Source organism: Schistocerca gregaria, chromosome 4 (assembly GCF_023897955.1).
Source record: "Schistocerca gregaria isolate iqSchGreg1 chromosome 4, iqSchGreg1.2, whole genome shotgun sequence".
Classification (NCBI taxonomy): domain Eukaryota; kingdom Metazoa; phylum Arthropoda; class Insecta; order Orthoptera; family Acrididae; genus Schistocerca; species Schistocerca gregaria.
Window position 1 is genome coordinate 667,841,780 of NC_064923.1, and position 20,486 is coordinate 667,862,265.

At 39.9% G+C, this 20,486-nt stretch overlaps 1 long non-coding RNA gene across 1 annotated transcript; it reads right to left on the reverse strand.

Moving 5' to 3' along the window:
- Positions 1-17,361: 17,361 nt before the first annotated feature.
- On the reverse strand, positions 17,362-20,149 carry LOC126268184 (uncharacterized). The gene is made up of 2 exons (XR_007549110.1): positions 19,889-20,149; positions 17,362-18,078 (listed from the first exon to the last, which is right to left on the reverse strand). It is a non-coding gene; the product is annotated as an uncharacterized LOC126268184 (long non-coding RNA).
- Between the last annotated feature and the right edge of the window lie 337 nt (positions 20,150-20,486).

Consider the following 20,486-nt stretch of genomic DNA (forward strand, 5'->3'; position numbering starts at 1 on the left):
AAGAAAATAGAGAAGTTGAAAAACAATTGATTCCTATACTTATTGAGTACTTATGGAGAAGAGATTAAAAATAGAAAAAAGGATAAAAATGTTAAAAAAATAAATGTTAGTGAAAGAATGTTAGAATATATTAATACATTTTTGGATTAACATGTGTTGGGACATTTAAATTTGTTAGTAAATTACCCATAAAATTTTCTGCAGATAAATTAACTATTGGTTGGAGGACATATGAAGGTACAGAGCGATTAATGAATCTTTTAGCTAAAATACAGATAACCATGGAAGACATGAATACAGTATTTCAACTTGTGATTTATCAAATAAGTAGGTATATTATACCATTTGGGAGCATTATGTTCCGATAGTAAATCAAATAAAATAAAAGCGATTAGTGGAAACAAATATAAATATTTGATAAAAAATTTTTGATGACGTTTTTCCAACATCGAGACAAAAAAAATTATATGATTCCCTACGAAGTGAGGAAGACAAAATTGGTGAAGTTTTAGCCAAAAATATTCAGAAAAACCAATTGAATATGTTTGGATGAATAATGTCCTTCAGTTAATTAATAAATTAACCGTAATAGATGGAGGGCAATTAGCTGGAAATAAAAATTGCCAAAATTGAAAAAGTGGGACTAATGCAAATGTTGACAAATAAATTTTGTGATTTCATCATCAAGAAGACAAAAGAAATTCCATATTTGAGCAGGATTTTGACCCCCATATAATGCATCTCTTGGATTCAATGGTTCAACAACTTCTGGTAACCATTCCAATTTTTTAAGATTTTTGTAGTCCGGGGAGTTAAGCCTCACATTCCACATCTCTACTAAATTATACCCCACATTTCGTATTTCTGCAGTTCTTGTTAAAGTCTTTTGATAAAGGTCATCCATTGTTTCTTTAATTTCTATTGTTAATCGTCTCACTTGTAAAACATCATTTACAGCCATGCCAAAACCATCATGATATTGATAAACAGTATTCGTTTCTTTATGAAATTCATCTGCTTTTACACTGGCTATTTTTACTGCTTCACCATTAAGAGCATGCAAGATATTATTATGTTTATACTGTTTAACCTACCTATGGATTCATTATTATAATTTTTGTTGTTGTATATCCACTACAGAAATTGAATTTTCTGGTAAATATGTAGGTCTGTAAATGGTCATACAAACACCTGCAATTGTTAAATAACAGAATGGATCATTATTAGATATTTATAGAAATTATTTTCTTAATTCCAAACAAATTCTTCTTAATGTATCTACATCAGAATTACAGTACTAATTAATTTGTTTCTTCACAGTGAACACATAATTTTCTTTAACTCTGGAGCTATGCTACGTGAGAAATGCTTCTCTATCTTTTGGTTTCATAGTACTAACACAATAATATCCAGTACCTGGAATTGATCCTATATAATTTTCATTTTCCTGTGTACTGAACAAATTTAGGTAGTAGCCTTTCTCCAATTCTTTCAAATCAAATGTTTTTGGAAAACTACTAATTTGTACAGAATTACTGCTATCTACAATTTTTAGGCTTTACTGTTTTATCTCCAATAACATTAATTTAATTCCTGTGTACACAATATATGGTTTTATTGTATTTTCAACACAGTGCTTCAAAATGAATTGTGAATCATATCCTTGAACATAGTGAGATATGAATGAATAATACTTGTTTTCAAATATCATTCAATTACAGAATTCTCCATTTGTTTTAAATTTATATCTCCTTTTAAACTTGTGACTATTCAGAATACGTATAACTGTTTCTTGTTGAGCTCCATAACCAAACCACACATATCTTTCAGTATAAGTACAATTCACTCTCTCTTGTGGAACCCACCGTCATGTCATTCGAGATATTGACCAGCAACTATTTTTCTACATTCCCAGCATTGGCAAGCATAAAAACGTTTGATTTCTCCAGTAATATAACAAACATCTTTATTACAAATTGCACAACCTTGAACTATAAAATCCCCACCAAATTTTCTTTCAAAAGTACCACTTTTTTAAAATCTGTATTGCATGTAACATTTTTGATTTCCAATTTTCACTAATTGATTACAATTTCTGCAAAGTTGAAAGCCACATTTATACATCTCAAAGAAATCTTTTTACGTTCTTTACATTTATAAGTTGTATTACAAACTTCTTGGTGATTTTAAAGCATTCTTCTTTATAACAGTATTTATAGCAGTTTTCACAGTATATCTTGTTCTCCACAGTTTCGTGTCCTGGACAGTTACATAGTATACAGATTTTTCTCTTTTTCAAGTATGTTTATATTTGTTGTTATATGGTTTGTTACATTTATCAGACATTTGTTGAAACCAAGAAAACTTTCATACTGTTAATTACATCAAATTGATTTGATTTTTATGCAGATATATCTTTATTTTCTACTGATAGCCACTATAGATCACTGAACTGAAATTCTCAGTGCATACAATATTTATTTGAATATCCAACAATTCCTCAACATTTTTAATGTCATCTAAAGTGAAGCTTTCTTCATTGTCCCATTTCAAATGAAGCATTCCGTTATTTACATAAACTGATTTATAGTCCAGTAATGGGGTACTGTCCCTTCTCATTGAAGGACATCTGTTAAGACATAAGAGAATGACTTCCATTCTAGGGAGGCAGTTGTAGAGGGTAAAAAGTGTAGAGTAAAGCAGAGATTGGAATACATCCAGCAAATAATTGAGAACACAAGTTGCAAGTGCTACTCTGAGATGGAGAGATTGGCATAGGAGAACTCGTTGTGGGCCATGTCAACCCAGTCAGAAGACTGCTGAGCAAAAAAAGGTGTACCTTTTGCTTGCAGAAAACAAGGTAGAAGATTTTATTTTTTTAATCTTGTGCATATGGTGAAAGTATGTTGAATCAAAGTTTTCGACCTCGGGAAAGCTCTTAAGGGGGAAAAAACCAAGAAATTTTGTCACTTCTTTAGATTATCGCTTGTTATTCGAAAACTATGCATTCCACTCAAATTTCACCATTATTAAAATGGAAGAGCGTTAAATTTTGTGTCAAATGACGTACTTAAATGTCTGAATCTGTTGCAGACATTTGGCCGCAGTCAGTTGTCAAAGAGCGGTTATTTTTACCAGCTTGGTTAAAAAGTCGTCTCCAACGCCTGTAACTCAAAAATGGCTCAAAATGGCTACTCCAAACGAAAAATGTCAAGTTAGCAAAGCCGCAAAGCATGAAATTTCGAGTTAAAAAGGCATCTACTTTTTCAGTTTTATGCAATAATGTGCGTTCATGCACCTGAAAGCAAAACTAATTCCACACAGTTGTCTTTCTTTTTTTTTGTTAGTTGAAGTTATTCCATAAAATGAAATTTCCAATGAAAGGCGGCTATCTAATGAGTACATAAGTGTTTACTATGTGAGTCTTTTTAATTTTCTTCATTTATGTGTGTTTTTATTCATGTCTTTATTGGTGAGAGTGGGATGCTAAAATGAAAGCCAAGTACATAGTAATAGCCAATAAGAATTTACGTATGAGTAGTAAAGCAATTTGTACAAATGGAAAAATAAAAAGGCATGACAGTATAAAAAAATTTAAATATCAGAGATGCACTTTTTATTAAACAACAATTCCATTGGAGACTGCAGCAGGTCCTGGTCCAGCATCCGTTCTTGGGGGTTCAAAGTGATACCTTCACCAACTTCTTCATCCTGGCATATATCTTCAATCTCTTCTAAATCCTCGTCGAGCTCAATTTCTGCGGTGTTATCGCAAGATAAGCCACAACAGCATTTGCACATCTGCAGTAAGTCCAGATTTGAGACATCCACTGGAACACCACACTCCAGCTGATTTTGCTCTTCCTGTTCAATGGATGTACAAGTTCTTGTAGTTGTTTCCTTGACCTGTTAGGAAAACAAGCATGTCACTATCCTCACTCACGATTGCCACACTGTCAGACTCATCATCTTGGGAAATTGCTATTTCCACAACTAGATATTATCATCCTGTAGCACCTGGATACCTCCATCCACGAATTTCCACATGAGCATCAGGGGTTCTTGATACTTTCATTTGTGAGAAACTTCACCTGTGCTACTGCAGCATTTGTATCCTCGTCAAAAATGACACCTAGTGAGGAACCTGGTGTGTTTGAACAAGGAGATCTTACAGAATGCTTTGCTCCCCTTTGAGAGGCATCACTTGGGTAGCCATCGAATGTAACTATGATTCTGGATTCGTAGTGCTTTCTCAAATAGATTTCATAACTCATAAAGATGGCTCCAAACTTTTCTTTGATGTGCCAAACAACCTTATTGAGCAGGTGACCACTATCCACCACAAAACTTTTTTTTAGGTTGTTCATTCTGTTGGAGAGGTGTGAATGCATCATAGACAGGTAATTTTGTACCCTTGTTGAGATCGTCTTCTGAACAATGACATGTGCTGTGGGGAAAGTTAAGATGAGAAACAGAACTTCAAGTCTTCATCAGGTTGCTTGATAACACATAGTCTATGAAACAGTGTTAATGGGTTTATTGCAGGAATCTTCTTCTCTATTGTGAGACTGTAGTTCAGGATGTACATATTATAATCTAGAGATTGCGTATGAATGAGATGTTTTAAAATTTCTATCCTTTAATTCTTGTGGTTACCTTAATTCCTTCTACTAATGTCTCATGACAATTTACCGATTCACCACCAATCACTCAACTGCTTAGACACAAGTACATTTTGGAGAAGGTGGATGTTTAAAAGACAATCATTCAGTTTGGCACTGTCTGCTGCATTTCCATCTCTGCATGAAGCTCTTAAATCCACATATTGCTCACTTGTTCCTGATTATATATCACATAATTCTTAAATTTTTGGGCATGGGTGCATTATCTGAAGTCCACTTCGTGAGTGCAGAATCTGAAAACCCAACTCCGTAAGTTAAACTGCCTTTTTACATTGTCTTCATTAAAGTTTGCTCTATTGTCATATCAGGCCATATGGGACACCAAAATTTATCACTACACCCAATAGTGAGGTACCCTTCAGTTGTAAATTTGATGAATTCAACAAAATGCATCTGGTCTTTCAATGTGAGCATCTGTTGGAAGCTAAACTGAGCACTTTTAGCGTACAGGAGGTGACCAGAACCCTGAAAGTATGGTAGCTTTTTCTTAATGGTGTTTAAATGCTGATTTCTGTTTCCAGTATGCTTAGCCTAATTTAACGGTTTTGTAAGCATAAGCATGCGATAATGGTGCACCCATAATTTATCTGTTTTTCCCTCTTCTTCAACGCTGCAAATCGCATTTTCAAACTTGGGTGTCACATTTATGTAATCTTTGTTTTCATAGTATTTGAATATTGATGAACTGGTAAGGGAATAGTGGGATAATGGGGCTCTGACACCAATTTTGATACCAAATTGACATGCACAATAATGAAATTGGTCAATTAATTACCTCCTGACTCCCCACCCAGCCCCAACCCCCACTCCTACCCTTGGATGACGTCATGTGTTTTCCCTAGCTGACACGTGGGTCCCCACCCCCACCCACTCGCACGGAAATTGGCGGGAAATTCAAATTTTGGTGGGGGTGCTTTTTTTCTCTTCTCATGTGACTAGAGTTGGTGGGAGAGGTTCAGTCTGTGTTGAGCTGTTGTGGAAGCATTACGATGTGTTTAATCAGTGAGGTGAATGTGAAGCATATAGCGGCTGTCGATAGCTATATTGCATGTATACATTCAGAGGAGGAATGTAGCCACAGTTCACTACATGGGGGATAGAACGCTATGATAATGGAAGAGTGTAGGAGAAAGAAGCAGAAGAATTCGGTTCGGCAGATTGTGACCATGCAAGGCGATGGAGGCAAGATGCATGTATCAACTGATACATGCACATGCTCAAGCGCAAGCTCCTAAGATGTTCCACATGAAGCATTCACTCTTCTAAAACAGAAGAGGTGGGCAGTTGATGCTAATTCGCTTCAGTGGAAGCATATTCATATATGTGATATGTACCTTTGAAGAGCTTCATCTGCTCATCGCCATCCAATTCCCTCTCCACCAACCCATCCTCTCACCACATCATGACCTGCTCGCCATCCTCACTGCTGTGCGGATTGTGTTCTATAGAACGGCTGTTGGTGTCTGATTGAGATGAGTTTAACAGCCATGTTGCCTGTAAGGACTGCATCCATAGTCTCCTACATTCTGAATGGAAATGAGTTATGGGATATAAGACAGGCCGCGCAGTCCTGCAGCCTCAGTTTCAATTAGCATGAAGTGCCAGCCAAGATCGTCCAGTGCTGCCCAGCTGCAGCAGCAGCAGAATCGAAAGAATCAGCCCAAGAATAAGTTCCCCTTGCTTGATGTCTGTGTTTACTGTAATGTGAGCAAGATGAAGTCTTTGTGCTGCTATTATTGCTTGTAGCAGTTTTTCTTCTTTACTCATCAGTGGATCTGGCGTCATCCAGCCTGTCAGGGTCTGGAACAGTGTCGTGTCCCAACCCACGGGACCCGCAGCAGCACCGTGGCACCCTGTCAAACACGTTGTAAGCTTGTTGAAGCAGGAAAATTAGCTGTTATTGTCGGTTGAAGGTACACAGCCAGCCCCTGACTCGCAAATGTGCACCAGCGGTCCTGAAAAGCATAATGCAGTTTGGTACTGGACACCAGCATATGTGTCATCACGGATTATTCCAGTGATACTGCATGAACAAAGTGAGAATGTAGTAGACGAGAATATACCAATTAAGCCCTGTAGATGAGAATATGCCAATTAAGCCCTGTGCACAACTACTGTTCACTTCAGTGTACAATTTAACTGCTAGTGGTTCGAAACATTTATTTATTGGTATAGAAGTATCCACAGACAGAGACTGGTGTCCAGCTAAAAGGGGAAAAGTACGGTTTAAAAAGTAGAATGGGATGAACTGTGTCATGCAAAAGCCTACACCAAGCAGCAGTTGACTGCCGAGTATCATCTGAGCCAACCTTCTTCGGACATTTACTGTGCTGCTCTAACTCTACCCATTACACCAATGTACAATGACTCTGCACTCCGTGTCAAATCAGATAACACATCCATTTATCTATAACTCTCCATCCCCACAAACCTGTTAGTTCTACAGATGGTGCTACCCATTTTGTTGGAAAGGCTGAACAGATTCCTGCCTTGTGTTAAAGGTGTGTATGGGGACTTTGCAGACTACCTCCTTATAAACAGTGTGCATGTATACAGCTTCGAACATTGGGCCAATATGGTTCAAATGGAAACTAATGTACTGCCAATAATTTTCCAGAAATACATGCTGAATTCTGTGCTTACAAGAAGGCTTTGTTTTCTATATTCCATACTGGTGTTAAGATGAAGAAAGAACCTGTTGATGTTGTGCATCCTATGTATGATTACTGAATAAAAATATATGTGGCCATGTATGTGTTTTATTTCTTACTTCTCATTATATTGCACACACTAAAGCTGTTGATACCAGTATTTTCAGTGCAAACATGAGCAGCAGAAAATTATGCCTTTTAGCTAACTTCTCTGCAAAAGCCCATTCCACACCAGTCATGACATAGTTGGTATCATGACAGGGCATAGTGTTCATTATTTTCTTTAAAACACCATTACACTTCAGTACGTGACATAGTAGGTATCATGGAAAGGTGGGTGAAGGTTCAAGATTTTGTTGTAAGCGATTGGAGCTGTGACGGTGTCCAAGTAGACCAGAAGAAGAATGGGCTCCTTCCAAACAAAATATGTGCAGTAATTATATGTACATCGAGCTGTGGCAACATAAATGTTCTCATGTCGCTGCTAACACATCCAGAAGGATTCTGCTTTGAATTTTCAAAAACACTGTTGCAACCCAAAGACAACTACTACAGGAGATAATGCAGGGTGTAAAAGGTGAGACATACATGACATTCAGTGTGATCAGTGATACCCCTCCACTGGTAAAAGTAAAGACAAACACAGTGTTCATATTTGATGATGTTGTTGTGGACAGCCAAGTTCAAATTCGACGATATTTCTGTTTTGGTCGCCATATGACTATTGATGTATTTTATCTGAGTGAGATGTATTCAAGAATCCCAAAACAGCTGGTGGGGGATGGTGCAAACCGCATTCAAAAAGGACAAGCTGGGAATTTAAAACACAATTACCTGGCTCATGTAGGAACCGATATGTCGTTCTATGATTTTGTAAAGATATATGCAGATTGCTGGAATCTCTCACAGTATGGGTTTGTCGTTATTGATAAAACAGGAAAACTGAATGATGGGAAGTATAGATGGAACTTCCAGTAGTTCGCCTTCCGTAATGTTCGCACGTGCATTGACAATGCGCTGACGCATGTTGTCAGGTGTTGTCGGTGGATCACGATAGCAAATATTCTCCAACTTTCCCCACAGAAAGAAATCCAGGGACGTCAAATCCGGTGAACGTGCGGACCATGGTATGGTGCTTCGACGACCAATCCACCTGTAGTGAAATATACTATTCAATACGACGGTGGTGACGCTATTGCCGATTTTATTAACCGTCACTGCGACACCAGGATAGACAAAACATTCGGTGTCAGTGGTGAAAAACCATACATGTTGGGCATGTGGCCTATAACTTTAAATGAAAAAACAATACAGATCGGCGATAGACAATTTCAAAGAACCCCTGGTCTTCTGAACCTTATTTTTCTAAGACCCACAAAAACTGTGAAATATTCGCCTAAATATCTGGAAATGTACAGCGGAATATTGCATTTGACTGATCTGTATAATAATGCAAAAAGGGAAGCAACGTGAAATACAAATCCATTACAAAACCTATGGTGAAAAAAATAGCAGCTGTGATGGTATTGACATTCAGCATAAAAGAGTGAGCAATGGACTCCTGCAGTATATATGTATGTTACGATGAACCCAATGAGCTAATAGATCGTCTAGACTGGTCATGGCATCAGCTGCTGCTGGCAATACAGCTCACTCGAATGAAATTATTTCAATACTTTATGAGCTTAGAGAACTTATGAGCTTAAGAGTTGACATGTTCAAAATCGGGTATCTGCCAGTTGTTTGCGTCGTTCTGTCACAATATTTCAATAGTGTACCTCACTATCTTCATCAGGTGCTACCTGAGACTGAGTTAAGAGTTGTTTCAGATTATGAGCTTAGATAGAACAAGTATGGAGACTGTAATTTGGGAACTGCAAAAACCAGCACGCAAAACATACTCTCGTAGATATGTTATGATTAAAGGTTTGGACGACCTGTAGCTGATGGATTTCGTCGACATGAGAGAATATTCGCGTGTCAATAACGGCGTCAAATATTTCTTAATGGTCATTGATGCTTATTCTAATTTGCTTGGGCATTACCTGTAAAAGGGAAAACGAGGAGGGTTATCGTGCATGAGTTTGAGCGATTACTGCAGATCAGGACGAATTGAATTCCAGAGACATTCAAACAGGTCACGGCGGCGAGTTTTATAACATATATTTGAAGACTGTGATGGATCGGTGTGGAATACATCACTACTCGACACTCACCAAACTGGAAGAGAGTATTGTGGAATCTCTGAACAGAACAGTGAATGCCGAAATGTGGATGCGACTCGATCTTCGTGGCTCAATCAAATGGACTGAAGGGACAATAAAAATGAGACCAATCGATGTTGATGATAATAGGCTTCTAGATACAGTGTACAATCACATTAAAATGTTAGATCCGCGCAAACAGCAGTTTAATGTAGGAGATTTAGTACATATTTCAAAAAGTCTCGATGGGTAGCCGCGCGGTCTTGGGCGTCTTGTCACGGTTTGCGCGGTTCCCCATCCCCTCCCCCCTCCCTCCGGTCACCCGTCGGAGGTTCGAGTCCTCCCCCGCGCATGAGTGTGTGTGTTGTCCTTAGCGTAAGTTAGTTTATGTTAGGTTAAGTAGTGTGTAAGCTTAGGCACCGAAGACCTCAGCAGTTTGGTCCCACAAAATACTTACCACAAATTTCCAAAATTTTCCAAAACACAAGACAGCATTTGAGGAGTCATACATGCCAAACTGGTCAACCGAGATATTCACACTTTCCAGAGTGGAGAGAACGAATCCGAGAACCTACCTTTAAAAGAGCAGCAATGGTACTGAAATTGCAGGATGTTTTTACACAGAAGAGTTACAGAAGAGCTCAGAACCATATGTGTATCTCGTAGAGAGGGTCATATAGTGTCGAAGATACGGAGCGTTAGTAGAATGGCTTGTTTTTCCCGCATCACGAAACAGCCGATTGAATTTTATCTGATAAAGCTAAGACAATAGGTGCGAGTAGGGATGTTGGTATTGGTCAGCGCATTGCAGTATATGCAGCTGAAAAAACCATGCGTGGTAAAGTTAAGCTGGATTTAAGCGTGAAGTTCAGCCAAGTTATGAGCGCTGCACGCAGGGCGCTAAGGAAGAAGATGAAAACCAAAGGGTGCATGAAAAACTGCATCCTGACAACGATGTATGTAGTTAAAAGCGCCCTGAAGTAGAAAGGAGCGAGAAAAAGAAGATCGATTAAACCACCCAGGATTCTACCAATACCCAAGATGTCTGGTGGAATTATTCCCTTCCTCATTCCTGCCTTAGACGGCCTCTCGGCAGTGGATTCACTGGCTGAAAGTGCTGCGGCTATTGCCAGGACGGTCAGGAATGCACAAAATTCTTAGGAGTAACTGCGGAAAGCACGAATACATAACCGCATAATGGAGGCAGTCGTCATCGGAAGAGAGCTGTAACTGAAACCATACAAGAAAGGACTAGGTTTTTACAGTTAAAAAAATGCCCCCCACCCTTCTAGTAGTCGTACCAGGCAGGGCGTTTATGAATACGGATCTGCTTAAGTTTGTTAAGAAGAAATTCAACATTCCGAGATGTGTTTATGCGGAATACGTTACCGAAAACTACGTGGAAATCAGGAGAATGCGAAATTATGAATCCAGATGTAACAAGAGGACCTGGAATTCATTGGGTACCATATGTTGAAGAAAAAAAAAAAGAAGTTCAAATAACTTCTTCTATTTCGACTCATTCGACGATCTGCAACCTCCTGAAGAATTACAACGATACTTCACAGGCAGAAAACATGTATTCTACAATTTTCGACACTACCAAGACTTTAATTACATTCTTGTATGGTCATCTATCCATCATGCTTCTCCTGACGTTTGAGAATGGTGCAAAGGACGGGCATTAACCATCCATTCACCAATTGACGTTTAGATGCAATGTAGAACACTCTTACTGTAAAAGGACGATCGTCTGTCTTGTGTGCGTATTACTTCCCGCCAATTGATTTAAGCATTGGAGATTGGAGTATCGCGCTGATTGGACTGAAGGCATACAGCATCATCCCAAATACTACAGAGGCTAACAATAAACTGCCTCTGGAAACTAATGGTAAACACGAAATTGTGGAAACTGAACGTGATGCATACGGTATTGACGATTTAGACGAAGTTTTAAAACAGTCTGGAAAAGGGATTGAGCTCTGTGCGAGCATCAGTACACTTAAATCTGAAATAAGGATGGTGAATGCATCGATTGACTTTTAGCAAAAAGGTTCAATAGACACACTTCTGGGTTTCAATAAGGGACAGGTTTAGCCAGCAAATTTTACAAATCTGATCACACGGTGGATATTCTCCTTGCAGTGCAACATGTGTTGAGCGTAACATTCCAATGAACTCATATCTCAACGATAAATTGATTCATTCAATTTACGGATTCTTCGCTGCAGCTGGAAAAAGATATGAGATTGTTGAGACTCCTATCAACGCTATATACCTCCCACTGACAACTCAGGCATTGGACTATCTGGAACTGCTTATTGTGGACCAGAATAACCAACTTGTTGACTTATGTGGTGAGGGAATCGTTGTGCGACCACAGACCACAGCTATGACAGGATGGGCGTAATGTATAATACCAGCGCACACAGTGCCCAACACATCACTGCGCAGCAAAACTGCAAGGTGATAACACGTGCGAACTACGAGTTTCTTAAATCTGTAGGCTTGAAACCTCACAATATGTCTCACCCAGTGGAATATGATGAGCGAATCATACGCCAGGAACACTTCTCGAATAAACCTCGTGTTTCAACGACTTTTAACAAGAACGATGACATCAGGATTGTCACCCAGCACCACGACGCTTGAACTCTTCCACGCAAGAGTTTCGTATATTTGGATGGATAATTTAAGAAAAAGGATGGTAGTCATACAGCGGGACCAAAGCTTACATGTAACACTTTGGAATTCCTGTTCCAGGAAATACGATATGAATTTAATCGGGTAGAGAATGATCGTACACGTAATGTTTACGTAGCATCAACCCTTAAAACATATGTCTCCCCATCACCTTCGGATCTGAATGTTTTAGGTAATGCAAGATGGTTCATAGACGAGGCTGTGAGCAGAACAGCTAAGAATACCGCCCACACACCGCATACATACCTCTGAAAATGCTTATGGGATACTTTGAGGACATGCAGAGAATTATTATGAATGCTAAACAGGAACTTATACTGGTATGGCGTGCAACGGGCAGCAGCTCATACACTCATGGAGCCTAAGAGGGGAATCAGATCATCGATAAAATTATATGGAAAATGCCACACACCAATGTAGCGGACGAGGATCGTTTGAAGCTTTTGAAAGTTCTGAATACCGATACACGTCTGCATTAAATTTCCGCTCATGGGAGATTTTTGAGTATCCACTGCTACCGACAGCGAGCGGATAAACATGGGCTATTAAAGCCTCCTTGCAGCTGGGAACACTGAGATTCATCATACCTGCATTCCAGATCAGTAGAAGGGGGAATTTAGCAAATGATTCCACTGTTTTTGACACGTGTAATTTAAACAATGCCAGAGTCTACTTAAATTCAGAATTCTATCAGTATGACAATTTACTACTACAGTGGGACCAGAATGTATACAGTCTAGCATTTAACATCTATGCCCGGTTCTGCGTTTCTTACTATTCTTACTATGAAGATGTTGAAGAGAAAGGGTACCTACTGAGTCCACAGAAATTCAAGCAGCTGGCACGAATCCCCGTAACAGACTGTTCTAAGCAGAATGAGATAGTTAAATTAGGACCAACAGATGCACGAATCGAATTTGAATCCTCATAGAATTTCCCAGAATACACTGCAGCGTATGCTCTAGTTTTACATGACCATGTAATTAACTATTGCCCGTTTGCTGGTTTTGTGCAGCGTGCTGTATAAATGACTAAGTGATGCGTGATACCCAGAGTATTTCACAATGACAACTTGGAGTGTGAACATGTAACTTCCTCCTCACTTATCGACCTTAATGACAGTGAAATTTAAACCGCATGCGCCTAATGGAAATTTGGGAAAAGCAGTCGCCACCGAAGTTAATTTGTCGGTAAAGAGGGAAGAATGGGTTACATCTAAATGAAAGGAAAAATGCAAATGAAATTGGTGGAATCTAATTTTGAGAAAAAGGTATAATTAATCAAGAAAGAAAATTAATTGGCGTTAATTAGATATTTGAGATTTCGAGAAAATTAAGGTCGCCAGTCCTATGTACAAATACTATAATAACTGAAAATGAAAGATTAATGCACATATAATTAGCACTAAAAGCGTGGCAACTGAAGGTTGACACGTGTTGTGTGAAAACTGAATGTTTGTCAGAAGTAATAAATTTCGCTACACTCTGACTTAATTTAGCAAAAGAGTTAATAAAACTGGGAAATTGAAAGTTAATTTAGTGACTGAAATTAATAGTGAACTTTGTTTCTGAAGCACTACGAAATTCAATAAAATAAGGTTAGTCTTGGGCTACCTCAACAATCATTTCAAAAGCTACTTGAGTCTACGCAATTTAGAAATAAGAGATTTAACTTTGAACTTGAATTAAATGATTCTGAACAATTAACAATAGTAAAATTTAGTGCGTACCAAGCTGAGCTGCAGTCACAGGTAAGCTAAAATATGGAAACAAAACTCGCACTCTTAATTTGTGCTTGTGTAATCTAAATATTGTGGCCAGCTATGAATACTTTAACCGAACTTTGAAATTAAAGCAGTGAAATGGAATGATATTACTTTAATGCTGGCGTTCGAATTTCAACGACACTCGGGTTCATTCCAGAAAAGGAAGGGACCCTGCTTGATAATGCAACTGGGACAATGAGCAACAAAGGTTCATGCTACGTTGCTGTAATTTTGTGAGACAAATTGGACAGTTTGAAAAGCTGAGGTCTGTGATACAGTTCTAAAACTTTACGTGCTTCCAGTCTTCCTTGTTGGTTGATTGATGGTTTGAAATCGTCGATCGGGGAGGTGGTGAGAGTCACTCACTGTAGGCCGTTGCTGTTGCAGAAACTGGATGTTGGTGCGCCTTCTTCTCGACACGGTCACTAGGCGAAATGGGCTGTTGATGTGCTCCAGCTAATGCTTCCCGTCCGTGACACCATGTCAGAAACTAACATAGCAAGTCGAGCGCAATTACATTCTGCCAAACCCCGAAAGCGCGGCAACTCGCGGGAGCGTCACACAACACACCTGCTCCACCGCCCTACTCCTGCCCGCGCCCCATGCGGCAGAGTTAACACTACCAAAGATCCTAAACACTTTGGTTCTCCACAAGACCTATTGATGTAATCGTTCGATAGCATAGTTTTCCCTAGGCAAGACCCAGCGTAAAAATACAAATAATATTTACAAAACAAACCAATTATACATCGACATAAATGCATATATAATAATAATAATAATAATAATGGCGTGTGACGAGGGACTCCCGTCGCGTAGACCGCTCGCCTGGTGCAAGTCTTTCGATTTGACGCCACATCGGCGACTTGCGTGTCGATGGGGATGAAACAATGATGATTAGGACAACACAACACCCAGTCCCTGAGTAGAGAAAATCTCCGACCCAGCCGGGAATTGTGGAGTCGAACCCGTGCCCGTAGGACTGACAGTCCATCGCAGGGGTATATATATATATATATATATATATATATATATATATATATATATATATATATATATATAACAACCTATAAACACCCCTGGAGTGGCCGTGCATTTCTAGGCGCTACAGTCTGGAGCCAAGCAACCACTACAGTTGCAGGTTCGAATCCTGCCTCGGGGACAGAGGTGTGTGATGTCCTTAGGTTAGTTAGGTTTAATTACTTCTAAGTTCTAGTCGCATAGTGCTCAGAGCCATTTGAACCATTTTTGAACCCTTTGAACATGAGCATGGAAGTTGGTACGCTGTTGCATACGGTACGCCTGTTTTCGCATGAAGGTGGTATTTGAGGCTAAGGGGTTCCCTTCACAACAGGTGATGACAGGGTCAAGGAGACATTCTAAGTCAGCGTATACCACAAATGAACATCATTCCTGGTGGTGAGCATTCTTGAATTTAGAGAACTTGTTTTCTTCCACAGGCATAGCAACACTTACTGGTTCCCTGTATTCACAGTCCTCCACATGTCTTTTTAAATACTTTTCTTCCGAAAAGGTATTTAGACACCTGAAGCAAATGTGCTGTTTACACATGTGTTTATTGAGTTGGGAGGTTGGACATATCTTTGATCCATGCATAATACTGATTATAACCTTCAGAGAAGAGCAGCATGTTTACATGGAGATCACTCTCATCGGCATATTTCGTGAAATGGAGTGGTCCAACTACAGTATGCTTTTCCTGCTCATCTAGCTTTCTGCTTCTTCAGGCCATAAACATGAACCGGTATTCTGGGATTTTGTGCCTCAAATTTTGGTATGTCTTGAATCTTCGTGGGCAACTCGATACTATCAAAATTATGACTTCTGGGCATTTTATTCTTTGGTACATTGTATGTTGTTGTGTGCTCAGGATGGTATCTATAATGGTAATTTCTGTCACAAGCCAGGACTGACCATGCAAAACAAGCATTATCCTTTTCATTTTGGACATTAATGCAAGCCTGTTTGTTCTTCATAACCTCAGGGAATTTGATATAACTGGACCCACCATTTAACGGATCATAGACATGAATATGGATGTGAAGGTGTAGTATTGGCCTGAGTGCTTTAGCTGACCCTCTTACTCCCATCTCGGAAAACCGTGTCAGTATAGCACCCAACGTGGTTTCACGATACCACTCACTGATTGATGTAGTCTGAGATATAATGCCATTATCACACCAGTTGCAGTGCAGGCTTTTTTCCTCAGAAGCACCCAGCTGTTTGGGAGGTTGAGTCAACTCGCAGCAGAGTACTACATTATATTTAATAGAATGAAGTCTCGGATTATCTAGGGCTATGAGGAGCTCGGCCTCCAGCACCTGGAGGCACGCTTCTAGAAACTTGGATGGGTCACGATACCCCTCGGCCAGATTCTCTGTTCTGGTGAACGAGATACGCCCCCTCCCCCTCCCCCCCCCCCCCCCCCAAAGGCCCTAGCAACCGCCAAGTATTCTAGAGAAGTCATGACGCCACTAATCAAATGTTCTGGGAGGGTGCACTACCGCTAGCCACAGGTTCATTATCGTTAACACTACAACCAGGAGATGACTGCGTCCACCTGAAGGATGACGGCATTGGGGAGGAGGCGCCTTCTGAGGTTAGAGGTTCTAATGTAAAAATATAAAAACAGCGATATGTAAAAAATATATTGCAGACTTCCAATGTAATCGTATTCTTAATGACTCAATAGTAGCGGTTGAAAACACTTTTTCTGAAAATGACTCACAAGAATGTTCTTAATAGTGCAATATCTTTTAAGTTAGCCCGACACAGATCAGTAATTAATAAACTAGCTCAGTTCTCAGGGTAGTTACGTAATCGTCGATAGTTAATTGTCCTTTCCTTCTTTACCCAACACCACAGATATTATTCCAGGCTCGTGAGAAGTCGTGTGCTTATTGTACAAGAGAATATTTCACAAGCCTGTTCAGTGTAAACTGTTGCAATACGTAACTTAATATCGTAGTTTCGTCCCGATTCCCCAATACAAGATAACAAGAGTAGCGTCTACAAATGAAATCCTATAATAGAAATGGAATCCTGTGACCTGACCTTTTCTGCCTGGGATATTATCTCGTTGTATAAAGAAAAGCTGTAAGTACAAATCGTTAAATTATTATCAGCGAACGCTGGGCTTGTAGGAGCTGCAAGACAGTTAATTGTCCTAACCGACGGCACGTCTAGTAGATGAGCTAAAAGAAAAGTGTTAAATATTTTATAAGATGGCGCCTAACAATGAAAATTCTTCGTTAAGGCTCATATCTACTTAGGACAATCCAGGTATTAGATTACAAATTGATTGACAGCACGCACAAATTCTTTTGACAAAAAAAAATATATATATATATTTCTGGTTTTAAGTACAACTCACATTATTAGCTGGTACAGCAAGAACGTCCTCTTAGGTCCGAATCCAAGCAGGTAAGATAAGCGAATGACAAAGGAAAGATAGTTCATGCATAGAAGCGCAAGAGTCCATGGAATAACACGTTCATTGTAGTTCTCTCTCTTCTTCCTTGGCGTAACTTGTCGGTTCCTTTTAAAAATTATCGTAATATTTAGTTTGCATTTATTTAAACCCAAAACCACCCAGGAGAAACGAGGATGACAGCATTGGGGAGGAGGCGCCTTCTAAGGTTAGAGGCCTGTGCTGATGCACAGATACCTTTCGCTGCCAGAGAAGGTGAACAGTCGGAGCCAGAGTAGGAGGAGGTGGTGGCGGTGAGCTGCTATGGCAGCACACATGCTGTGGAGAGGGCGCTCATCGTTGCTGCTGCATGCTGGAGCCTTCACCACAGCCGACCTGGGCGGTGGGAGATTGTTGCTCTGATTGAACCACCCATGGACGCCAGAAGGCATGCGACGGTGCAGGGACTGGCACTGCAGCGGCCGCAGCTACTGTACTTCCAGTGCGTCTCGCGCAGCCACAAGTGGCGCTTTGCACGGCTGTGCATGCCGCTCAGGTGCGTTCTGAAGCCTGCTGCGACAACCACTGCTCTAGGTGCCAATGCAGCAGCGGTACTGTTGTGGTGGCGCTGTTGGTGGCAACTCTGTAACATACGAATAACGGAAAGAAATTAAGTACAATGTTCAAGATTTTTTAATGTATGCTGTAAACAAATAATAACAACTAAGTACATCAGCATTCTAGAATAATAATTATATGCTGTAATGACGACGGTTGCATTATAATCAGCATTTACTCTCTAGGTTCCAGGATTGAGCAGTTCAGTCGACATTTCGGCTAGTTCTCCCACCCAATCAAATATTTCCTTCTCCTCATCCAAAAGAGCGAGATGGCACCGTCTTTCGGCAGCCGCCATCTCATGCACCCCATCCAGCATTTCACCCTCGCCAGAACTGTTTTTGTGGAGCCACTGATCCATCTCACAGTAGTCATCCACAACAAGATACTGATTATAAGAAACAACAACATAAAATCGGTACTGAATTTGTGTACAGCGAGATATTGATTATACATAAGTATGAAAAAAATGGGTTTAAATTGTAGCGGGACTTTGAATTTCGCCGCGCTACACTCGCTCCCTCAGAGATAAATTATAGCGTCGCTGCGGTATGAGCGTTCGACGGCACAGAAAATAAGAAAATGAAGGTACAAAAAATTGTAACTCTTTTTGTTATCTATCCGTCTTTTGTCTCTTGAGAGCGCAAGCTTAACTGACTTATTAGCTAGTCTTGGTCTGATTAAGACTAAAAACAACTTATTGATGTGCAGACGCATTTGTATGAAATTCAGAGGATGGAAGCAGCAACATAAAATACATTCCATTTAATATCAAGACGATTTTGATTTGTATAAATTAGTGATTCCTGGACGATTGAAAGATTTCGGAGCAGTTACTACTTTTCAAGCAGAAATTAAGTGGGAGATTTTTGAACGCCGCACGAAAGAAGACATGTTAACATGGTAAAGGATGAACTCATATCTACGCCATTTCTCCCTGTTAATAGAATTTTGTTATTCTCTGTTCTCCTTCAAATAATTTATGTAGTGGAAATTGGTTTGACTTTTGCTCAGAAACACCACAAAGACCATCCCAAAAACAGCTTTTCCGAATCACGAAGTCAACTTTTCTGTAATACGAAGTCCGATTTGAATTTCATTCTTTCCCTTTTTCACGGTCATTAACGATTTTAGAACCCCCTTTTGATTCATCATTTCTTCCCACATTTTCCACCTTTTCTTCTCTCCTCTTTTTCTTTTTTATTAACCACTACAAAATCCCGGACCAGTACATATTTTCACTTATTGCTGCTGATTCCACATAATATCCCAGTGCAGCTGACAACAGTGATCCCCTCCTTTCCTTTCCTTTCTTCCCCTCTTCACCTTCAATTTACATGTCATGTACAACAGCTGCGGATTCCGTGTGGTGTCTGTTCTTTCGGCATGTCGGTAAGAACAGGCACCACGCATTCATATAATTTGATAGGCCTAGCTGGACAATGGACCCACCATCTTCAATGCAGATGCACAAATATGTCTGACCTCCTGTGGGAACCTTAGAGGAGCATATAGCAAATGGACAAGGACTGCGGATAGGTGGCACTCGGTGGAAATGTGGATTGACTGTGAGGCATGCCAAGGTAGTCTGTGCATTTGCGACAGTGCTGTGTCCTGGATGGCGAAGTGGTTACCGCACCTGCCTCTTAAGCAGAAAACCCTTGGTTCTAATACCGGGCTGGTGCACATTTTCATTCATCGCTGCTAGTTCCGCGTAATGTCCCAATGCAGCTGACAGCAGTGATCCCCTCCATTTCCTTTAGTTTCTTTCGCTTTCCACCTTCAATTTCCATAGAACTGTATACAATGAAAAAATATGTTACAAATGTACTTACGTTTTTGCTGCATTTCGGCCATCAGCAGCCGTTCAAAATCCGCCAGAGGCCACTGTAATGCTGCAACAGCGAGATCAAAAATTTTATAATAAACACTTGTTACTATTGGAATACATCAACAGTTCTTTTGTGAATATGTAAACTGTCACACGCAGAATTTTGAGATGTACTTGCATGATGGTGGCACAACCTCTTAGGCTTGATACTGCTGGCGACTTTCAACTTCCAGCTGACGCTCTACTTGAGCCAGCATTTCGGGAACGAATCTTGCAATAGCACGAAAAATTTATAACCACTCGTTACGAAAGTGTATCACAATGTGGAAAATTTTAATGCTTTGCTACAAAATTTTAGAACTGTGGCAATTTGAACTCATAATTTCTTTATAAACACTTACACGGCAGTTGCCCCAAGTTTGGCCGTTTCCCATCACCACTGCTGCTGGCATCACTACTGGCTGGCCGTTTCATGTTGTGAGAAACACACGGACACAACTAGGCACGTCAAAGACTGATGGCTGTGTGGCTGATGGGGGGAGGCTGGGCATTATTTACCTTCAGACTCCACCCTCTATTTCGCAGAGGGCAAATAGGAACTC